The following is a 10,489-nucleotide window of genomic DNA, read 5'->3' on the forward strand; positions in this document are numbered from 1 at the left end:
TGGCGAGCTGGCGGCTGGAGGCGCGGCGCTGCGCGGCGCCGAGGCCCAGGGGCCGCCGGAGCCTGCGGGAACCCGTCCCCGTCGTCTCCCCTCGCCCCCCGCCTTGTCGCCGGCCGCGGTCCTTACTGCGCGGACGTCCGGCGCGCGCGAGAAAGGTATGGTGCGACCTCGCTCGGTTCCTTTGAGACCCCTCTTCATCTGAGAGCCGGCGCCCCCCACTGCCCGGGAACCTCCGAGCCGTGGAGGACGGTGTTGGAGGTTGGGGCGCCGATCCCTCGGCCCCCCTGGGCGGCGTCTGCATGGGGAGGAGACCCAGAGTGAGCGCGTTGCCCACTCTCCTGCGGCCCCCGGAAAGCCCGGACGAGAGGGGAGGTCTTCCTAGGGCACCTCCCTTACCGCTTTGCTTCTGTCGCCTCCCCAGAGTAGAGAACTTTGGGTGGGGGTGGAGAACTTTGTCGTCCTTGCCTGTCCCCCTCCTCTTTCTCCAGTGAGCTCAGAGTTTGAAGAAAGTGGTGGTAGGGAGTCGGGGGTCACCAGGTTTTTCTCCTGGATGCGGTGGCTGGCGGTCTGCGGGCGTAAAGGAGGGTCTCCTTTGGCCGCCTTGAGCCCTCCGGGGTCCCCGGGCCTGCGGGCGGGCCTCGGAGGGACCGGGTTCGGCTCGCGAGTGCCAGCAGCCTCCCCCGCCCCCTCCCCTCACCCCTTTGAGGACTGCAAAGAGGCGCCGAGCCGGGAGAATGGGAGCGAGAACGCTCTGGCCAGAATTAAGCTCTGTGAAGAGTTAGCAGGTGGCATCTCCCAGGGCCGGGGCGGGGGATGGGGGAGCAAGCACGCACGGTGGTTTGAGTTCGGACACCAGTTTACCGAGACACTTGTCTTGGGGGATTTAAGTGTACTGCTTCCGGTAGATTTGGGGAGCGGGAGGGGAAGTGTGGAGCATTATCTGTGACTTGAGAGGGGCTTGAATTTCATGAAGCTGGTGGAGAATGTTTTTCCTGCAGCACAGTGATGGTTCAAGTAGTGTTGAGGTCCGCTTTGTGGGTATGAGACTGTGTCTTCATTCCACCACTTGTTAGGTATGTGACTGTGGACAACCCATTTCTTTTTACTTTTTCTTTTTCTTCTGGAAAACCCAGTTCTTATTACTTTTTTCCTTCCTTCTTCCCTTTCTTTTGGCTTTTTTCCCCTTCTTTCCTTCCTCCCTTATTCTTTCTTTCATTCAAGTCTTGTCAAATGAATCAGTGGGCGTGGGGAAAGAACAAAGACCTCTGTAACAGGCTGCGATCAATTCGTTGTAAACACCACTGTTCTTGGACCAGCCTTGGGAAACTCACTTTGTTAAACTTAGGTTTTAAAACTGTAAAGTATAAAGTTTTAAAAACTGTAGGGGCGCCTGGGTGGCTCAGTCGGTTGAGCGTCCAACTTCAGCTCAGGTCATGATCTCACGGTTCGTGGGTTCGAGCCCCACATCGGGCTCTGTGCTGACAGCTAGCTCAGAGCCTGAACCCTGTCTTCGGATTCTGTGTCTCCCTCTCTCTTTGACCCTACCCTGCTCATGCTATCTCTCTCTGTCTCTCAAAAATAAATAAAAACACATTAAGAAATTGTTACAAAAAAGTTTTGAAAACTGTAAATAGGTATATTATACATAGATGGGTAGTATTGTGGAAACTGAGTGAAATGATGCAAGTAAAATGCTTGGCATAGTGCTCTTGAACGTTAGGAATCCTTTTTGTGAACCTGTTTGGATGATGATATCCATTCATATTTATAGTAATGTCTACTAGGCCAACGTAAGTGGAAAGAACTTGGCAATGAAGACAAATACACCTGGTTCCACAGTAGTGCCACAAGTGTATCTCTGAGGGGTTATTTCCCATTCCTAAAATAGCAATAGCAACCTTTTGTTCTTGCGTATAGTAGGTGCAATCATATGTGTTTAACTTCCTTTTGCTATCCCTAACAGGTGCTTAACGTATGGTAAATGAATAATTTTTTAAATATTCGGGATATAAATTAAAACTGGAAGAGTTTTCTGTTCTCTAGGCCATAAGTGGGGAGGGGAGAGCTGGAGAGGGTAAAGAAGAACAAGAGACCATAAAACAACTAGCTGCGCTTTGCTGGATGGTATAAACCAAGGATGATAAAGATAGGGCACCAGCTGGCTCAGTCAGTGGAGCAGGCGACTCTTGACTTCAGGGTTGTGAGTTCGATCCCTACATTGGGTAAGATTACTTAAATAAAAACTTTAAATATATATTTTTAAATGTTTATATTTGAAAGAGAGAGAAAGCATACATAAGCAGGGGAGGGGCAGGGAGCGAGGGGAGGATCTGAAGTGGGTTCTGTGCTGATAGCAGAGAGCTGGATGCAGGACCCGAACTCACCAACTGTGAGATCGTGACCTGGCTGAAGTCAGATGCCTAACTGCCTGAGCCACCCAGGTGTCCCTAAATATATATGTATTAAAAAAAAGAGAGAGAAATACTCATGTGTTAACTCCTTGTTTTTACCAGAAATATACCTTAACTTCCCACTTCAACCCATCAGCTTCTCCAAATCCTCCAGTTATGCATCATTCCAAGTAAAGGCTGTTGGTTAAGTGACCCAGCTCAGCTTAGAGACAAGGCATACTTTCAACTCTGGAGGCCCTCCCACTTAGAAATTCTGGTGTGCCCTACTCTTACTGTAAAATACACCTGCACAAACTATCAAACTACACTTTCAGTTTAAAGAATAAGAATAGAACCCACACACCCCAAAGTACTCATCAGCCAGCTGAAGGACTAGAGCATCCCCAGGACCTTGGAGCCCCACACCCCTACCCCACCCCACCCCAGGAACCCTCCCATGGCATTCCACCCCTCCTCCCTGCAAGGAACCATTAGTCTGGATTTCGTGTTAATTTTTTCATACCTTTGCACACATCGTGTGGTGTATAAAAAGCTTTGTGAAAGGGAAGTTTCCCAACAAGCATTTCCACAATTACCTGGAGCATTCTTATTGAACTTAAAAGCAGGATATTGAGAGTAGTATGCAAACCACAAAAAAAAGGTGACAGTCTCAAAGCACTGGGACGGGCAACTGTCTTTCAAGGTTTTCCTCAGGTTTTCCTGGCACAGGCTTCGTGGGCGTGTTATGTCTGTGCAGGCGGAGGCCCCGTGTCTTCCAATGTAGCCTGGAGGCTATAATTTTTGAAAGCTTTGCTTGAGTTGCTAGGAATTAGAAAAATAGTAATTTGTGTGCATGTGTTCTAGAAGTTAAAAAAAAATTTTTTTTTAATGTTTACTTATTTTTGAGACAGAGAGAGACAGAGTGCGAACAAGGGAGGGCAGAGAGAGAGGGAGACACAGAATCTGAAACAGGCCCCAGGCTATGAGCGGTCAGCACAGAACCCGATGTGGGGTTCAAACCGATGAACTGTGAGATCATGACCTGAGCTGAAGTTTTTGTTTTGTTTTGTTTTTAATACAAATTATCCCAGGAAACATTGTATGGGATTTGAAAGATTAAAATGACTGAGAGCAACCCTTAAAAATGGTTTTAACCCCAATTCTCCCTTTCCTGGTTATTGTTTGTGTTAGGGACTTTGTCTTAAGTTATTTTTCAGAGTCACACAGCTCTGTGCAAACTCGGAGAATCTTACACAACTCTATTACTTCTTGGTTAAGGCAAAAGATTCCTAAACTTGGTTCATGGCTCCCTTAGTATCTTAGTAATTTTTTCATGGTGCCCCTCGTTTTAGGTAGTCAGTCATAGTTAGGTTCAAACAACTTATTAAGTATTTATGTCCTAACAACATGGAAGCAATTTTTTTAAGTTTATTTAATTCAAGGGGCACCTGGGTGGCTCAGTCCGTTAAGCATCTGACTTCAGCTCAGGTCATGATCTCGCGGTCTGTGAGTTCAAGCCCTGCGTTGGGCTCTGTGCTGACAGAGCCTGCTTTGGATTCTGTGTCTCCCTCTCTCTCTGCCCCTCTCCTGCTTGTGCTCTGTCTCTCTCTCTCTCAAAAATAAATACATGGAAAAAAATGCACATAAACTGAGAAAAATTATTGTTTTTTTAAATGTTTATTTTTATTATTTTGAGATAGAGACAGAATCAGTGGGGCAGGTGCAGAGAAAGACAGAAGACGGAGGGCCCAATACAAGACTTAAACCCACGAACCGTGAGATTATGACATGAGCCAAAGTCAGAGGCTTAAACGACTGAGCCACCGAGGTGCCTCCACTATCATTCTTAAATAACCACAATTACAAGCAGGATGTGTGTGCCTGTACTAATTCTTAAATCTTGGGATCAGATTGGATACTACCACTCTCATTTCCTATTCCACATTAATGTTTCTGCAACACTCACTTTTTATCACAGCATCCACTGAAAACACAGGTTTTGCAAAGATGTGTCTGATGTCATTGATAAGAATAGATCAATAACGTGATCTAACATGGAAACTTTGTATTCTGGTTTGTTGGTTCTGCAGTGTCCAACATGTTGAAAATACTAGGTTTCCCCTGAAACTTTCAGATATCCTAAATTGCCGTTGTGAATTTGCTACAGTATCCAGAGTGCCTTGGTGCTCAGTTTGGGAATTGATGGTCTAGGGTAAAGTCTTCTTCTGGGAGAGAGTAGTTATTAAAGAAGAGGTCACCTGAAGTAGCCCCAGGTTAAGCTTCTGTGTGGAGTGGGCTAAATCTTGGTTTCTCAACTACATAAAATGGAGTATCTGAAACCTGCCCCACTAGGTTTTTGAGAGGATTAAACTAGATAATGTACAGAGAAGCACCTCTAAAGGACCTGGAATACAACAGTCTCAAGAAATGGTAGTTGTTTTATGATTGTTTAATAGTGCTAAATAGTCCAGTAATTGGTAAATATATCATAGTCCCTATTTAAAAATAGTCAGTGCTTGAAATCTCAGTCTTAGCAAATAAGTTAATGAAGTGATTGGTTTGCAATATGAAATGACTTAGCATTTTTCAAACAGCAAACTCGGGCATACTCTTGTGGTACATTTCGACTCTGCACTTTGGAATACTCACTTTGAGTGCTCATTTGCCCAACATGTGCCCAGGTTTGAGGAGGAGGTCATAACTGATTAGAGGGAGAAGGCCTGAGCTTGGACAAGTCAACTTTTGATTTCCGGAGGAAGGGACTTTGTCTTGGTTTGTAGGGGCCCAGGCTGCCTCCAAATATGCCACTTTGGCATGAAGATTCTTTAGAGTTAGGGGAGTTGATTGAGTATACACCTTCTAGAATTCGGCTAAAGTCATGATCCCAGGGCTATGGGATTGAGCCCTGTGTCAGGCTTCATGCTGGCTGTGAGCCTGCTTGAGAGTTTCTCTCTCTCTCTCTCTCTCTCTCCCTCTCTCTCTCCTCCTCCTCCTCCTCCTCCTCTCCCCAACTCTCCCTCTGTAAAATAAATAAAATTAAAAAAGAACCCCACATTATTAAAAGTTACATCCAGTAGGTACCGGAAAGGCACTCTGCCTCCCCCGTAACTGACTAAATTTACATTGGAAAGAGAAACCGGAACAGGAAGAGAAGTGTTATCAGAGGCTCCTTTTACTAAGGAACTCATCTGCATAATAAAACAATCTTGGTTTTTTTTTTTTTCCAAACATCTTCTTTCACCTTCTTGCTAATGAATTTTCTCCACTTTATGTCCTCAAGCCTCTACCTTTTTTCTTAGCTCCTCTATAAACTTCATGTTGCTTCCTCATTTTGGAATATCATGTCTCTGTGAATTCTCCGTTGGTATGCCTGTTACCTTTGATTTTCTCCTGCTAACCCATCTCGTGTCAGTTTGATTCTACATGCAGCTAGAAGGACCATAGAGTAGAAGAAGGTCCCCTAAAGGTTACAGAAAATGCGTCATGTAGGGTTTAATTTTTTCATATACTTCCAGCGCAGAGAGGTAGACAATCTTTTCAGATGAAATAGTTTTATTAAGCTGATTAGCATTACATGATCATTCCTATCAATATGTGGTACTTACTAATCCTCCAAGGAAAGGCTGACTAGAATAAAGATGTCGGGATGCCTGGGTGGCTCAGTCAGTTGAGTGTCCTACTCTTGATTTCAGCTCTGGTTATGATACCAAGGTTATGGAATTAAGCCCCACGTCAGCCTCTGTGGTGAGTGTGGAGTCTGCTTAAGATTCTTTCTGTCTGTCTCTTATACTCTCTCTCCCTCCCCTCCCCTTTCCCTTCTCCCTTGCACATGCTCGCTCTCTCTCTCTCTCTCTCTCTCTCTCAAAAAAAAAAAAAAAGATTTGAAAAAGATGTCATAGATGGCTGTCTTGATGTCTTTTCGGGAACAGAGACCTTTACTCCCTTGTCCTGTTCATTTTCCAGACCTTAACCCCAAGTTAGAACTTGGTGATACTTTGATAGTTTGTGAGAATACATTCAATAGTGATATTTTCATAGTGTAATTGTTGATATTTATTGTTGCTTTCTTTGGTCATTTATTGTTAGGGAATTCGTACAGAACCATAGGTGATGATGATGCTTCCAAGTTTACATAAACATTACTGGATACAATTTTTATTTGTTTTTGTTTCTAAGTTCTTTTTTTTTTTTTAAGTGGGCTCTATACCCAGCATGGGGCTTAAATACAGGACCCTGAGATCAAGAGTTGCATGCTCTACTGACTGAGCTAGCCAGGTGTCTCTGGTACCTAATGTTGACGGTTTTAAGTTTCTTTGTAAAATTTAGGGATGTAGGTGTGTGGGAGAAAGTATTTTGATTCTTCTTAACGAATTGTTCTCTTTTTTCATTTGATGCCCCTATAATAAATTGTCAGCATTATTTAGCATTGAATTTCTCTTTAAAAAAATAAATATGTATTTCAAATCTTTCCCTGCATTAGACTGATTATATTTAGTACTCAATATCTTAAGATTTCAGGGTACAAAATAGAAAACTACATTATAGATAATTAAACATTGGTTAGATGAATTGATTTTCCTTTTGTTATCTGTTATCAGTTACTTTTACTTTATTTTTATTTTAATTTTTTAAATTAATTTAAAAAGTTTACATCCAAGTTAGTTAGCATATAATGCAACAATGATTTCAGGAGTAGATTCCTTAATGCCTCTTACCCGTTTAGCCCACCCCCCCAAGCCTTTCAATAACTCTCTCTTTGTTCTCCATATTTAAGAGTCTCTTATGTTTTTGTCCTCCTCCCTGTTTTTGTATTCTTTTTGCTTTGCTTCCCTTATGTTCATCAGTTTTGTATCTTTTTTTTAAATTTTTTTTATTTTTCCATATAACACCCAGTGCTCTTCCCCTTAAGTGCCCTCCACCATCACCACCACCTCTTTTCCCCTCTCCCCCTTCCCCTTCAACTCTCAGTTCATTTTCAGCATTCAGTAGTCTCTCAAGTTTTGCATCTTAAAGTCATCATATGAATGGAGTCATATGATATTTGTCTTTCTCTGACTGATTTTGCTTAGCATGATACCCTTTAGTTCCATCCAGGTAGTTGCAAATGGCAAGATTTCATTCTTTTTTGATTGCCGAGTAATACTCCATTATATATGTATATATACACACACACCCACACACCACATTTTTATCCACTCATTTATTAATGGACATTTGGGCTCTTTCCATACTTTGGCTATTGTTGATTGTTACTCTTTTACTTAAAAGAAAATTGAGGGGTGACTGGTTGGCTCATTGTGTAGAGCAAGTGACCCTCTAAAAAATTTATGTCTATCAGGTTATCTATCTATTTAGAGTTTGAGTGGGGGAGAGAGTCAGAGGGGGAGGGAGAGATACAGAGAGAGAGTCTTAAGTAGGCTTCACATCGTGGGGCTCCATCTCATGACCATGAAATAGTGACTTGAACTTTAACCAACTGTGTGATCCAAGCGCCCCAAGCATGTGAGTATTGATCTTAGGGTTGTGAGTTCAAGCCCCACATTTGGTAGAGAAATTACTTTAAAAAAACAAAGGGACACCTAGTTGGCTCAACTGGTTGAGTGTCTGACTTCTGTGTCTCCCTCTCTTTTGCTCCTCCCCTCTCTCTCTCTCTCAAAAATAAACATTAAAAAAATTAAAATTGAAAGTCAGAAACTTTGAGCATCTATTTAACTATTAGAACTCAATGTTCTATGTACAAAATACTTTGGGAAATACTTGACTCTTAGTATTTTCATGAAAAACTAGGAAAAGTCACACAAAGATTAAAACATTATAATTAGGGATGCCTGGGTGGCTCAGTCTGCTAAGCGTCTGGCTTTGGCTCAGGTCATGATTTCACGGTTTGTGGGTTCGAGCCCCACATCGGGCTCTGTGCTGATGGCTAACTCAGAGCCTGGAGCCTGCTTCAGATTCTGTGTCTCCCTCTCTCTCTGACCCTCCCCTGTTCCCACTGTCTCTCTCTGTCTCTCAAAAATAAATAAAAAGCGTTAAAAAATTAAAAGAAAACATTGTAATTGTGAGCTTTTTGGGAGCTTTTTGGGACTTAATTCTCATATCTTATATATTGTTCTTGGTATAAGAAAGGAGATTATGGGAAATATTGCTACCCATGATAGTAAAAAACATCCTTTAAAAAAAGTGAATTTAATGTACCCATCAGTAAATAATAACCAAGAATGGAGAATTAGCCCAAAGTAAACTAGTCTTAATAGCTAAACAGGAATGAGCAAGGATTTTTTTAATATCACATTTTTTAAAATGTTTATTTTTTAGAGAGAGAGAGAGAGAGACAGAGTGTAAGCAGGGAAGAGGTAGAGAGAAAGGGAAACAGAATCAGAAGCAGGCTCCAGGCTGCTGAACTGTGAGCATAAAGCCCAATAGGAGGCTTGAACCCACAAACTGTGAAATCATGACCTGAGCCCAAGTCAGCTGCTTAACCAAATGAGCCACCGTGGCGCCCTGTGATTTCTTTTTTTTTTTTTTAATGTAAGTTCTTTGTCCAAGGTGGGCCTTGAACTCACAACCCTGAGATAAAGAGTTGTATGTTCTTTTGACTGAGCCAGCCAGCCCCACCCCCCTGCCCATGACAGTGATTTGAATTTATTATTAAGGATAAAACATAAATCAAACTATGAACAATCAACTTGGAAAATATCAGTTCAGATTTTTCCCAGAACGAAGTTATTATTTCTTTTTCTCTGGACAGGGAGGACGTATCTCATGTCAGTTTTAAAACTTATTTTTTAGCTACAAAATGCCAAATTAACTGTAAATTCCAGCATGAAATTCTGAATTCAACCCATGTTAGGTAGAATGCTGAGATGCATTGCATTTTATATTTTAGTTATAGTGATATTTTATAGTATTCCATAGATAGTATAAAATATGCAAGTACTGGAGAGCAGTTTCCTGAGTGGGTTTTTATGGATGCATTCGAGTATCCTAAATATCTGCTGTATTTAGAGCCACCAATACTTAAGAGCCATGAATTTCACTGCTGATCTTACTGGGTTTGATGCCTGGCTTGCCATCTATTGGTTGTAAAAATTTTGACAATTACCTAAACTCTTTGTGGCTCAGTCTCTTCAACAATAAAATGAGGATTTGAAGTAGTTTCAAACCTTTATGGTGGTGGTGGTCATGTGACTCTATATATGTGATAAAATTCATGGAACCACACACACACAACCACAGTGAGCACATGGAAAAAGTGAAGATCAAATAAGGTCTATAGTTTAGTTAATAGGGTTATACCAGTCCAATTTCCTTGTTTTGATAATTGTATTGTGTGTGTAAGTTTAGCATTGGCAGATAGGGTACATAGGAATTCTGTAAGTTTTCTTGTTATGGTAAAATATACATAATATAAAATTTATCATTTTAATAATTTTTATTTTATTTATTTATTTTTTTAATGTTTTATTTATTTTTGATACAGAGAGACACACAGCATGAGAGGGGGAGGGACAGAGAGAGCAGGAGACACAACGCAGGAAACGGGCTCCAGGCTCTGAGCTAGCCGCCAGCACAGAGCCCAACGTGGGGCTCGAACCCACGAATATGAGATCTGACCTGAGCTGAAGTTGGAGGCTCAACCGACTGAGCCACTCAGGCGCCCCACCCCCTTTTTTTTAATACCATTTTAATAATTTTTAAAGAGTAATTTCTGGGGGCGCCTCAGTGGCTCAGTCAGTTAAGCGTCCGGCTTTGGCTCATGTCATGATCTCACAGTTTGTGGGTTCGAGCCCCGCATCGGGCTCTGTGCTAACAGCTAGGTCACAGCTTGGAGCCTGCTTCAGATTCTGTGTCTCCCTCTCTCTCTGACCCTCTCCTGATCGCACTCTGTCTCTCAAAAATAAATAAAAAGCATTAAGAAAAAAAAAAAAGAGTAACTTCTGCTTCCAATGTGGGGCTTTAATTCAGTACCCTGAGATCAAGAGTCACATGCTCTACCAACTGAGCCAGCCAGGCAGCCCATCTATTTTCTTAATTTTTAAGTATGCTGTTCAGTGACATTAATTACAGTCATGATGTTGTACAATGATCACCACTATAAG

General features: G+C 42.1%; 1 protein-coding gene across 5 annotated transcripts in view; it reads left to right on the forward strand.

Annotated features, from left to right (window-relative positions):
• The first annotated feature begins 17 nt into the window (after positions 1–17).
• Positions 18–10,489, forward strand: part of ANKRD6 (ankyrin repeat domain 6) — a 191,013-nt gene continuing 180,541 nt past the window's right edge. For all 5 annotated transcript variants that reach the window (XM_029944838.1, XM_029944841.1, XM_029944843.1 and 2 more), the window contains exon 1: positions 18–155. The gene's annotated coding sequence lies outside the window, so the exon portion shown is untranslated. The remainder of the gene's footprint in view (positions 156–10,489) is intronic.

This window comes from Suricata suricatta, chromosome 7 (assembly GCF_006229205.1).
Source record: "Suricata suricatta isolate VVHF042 chromosome 7, meerkat_22Aug2017_6uvM2_HiC, whole genome shotgun sequence".
Taxonomy (NCBI): Eukaryota; Metazoa; Chordata; class Mammalia; order Carnivora; family Herpestidae; genus Suricata; species Suricata suricatta.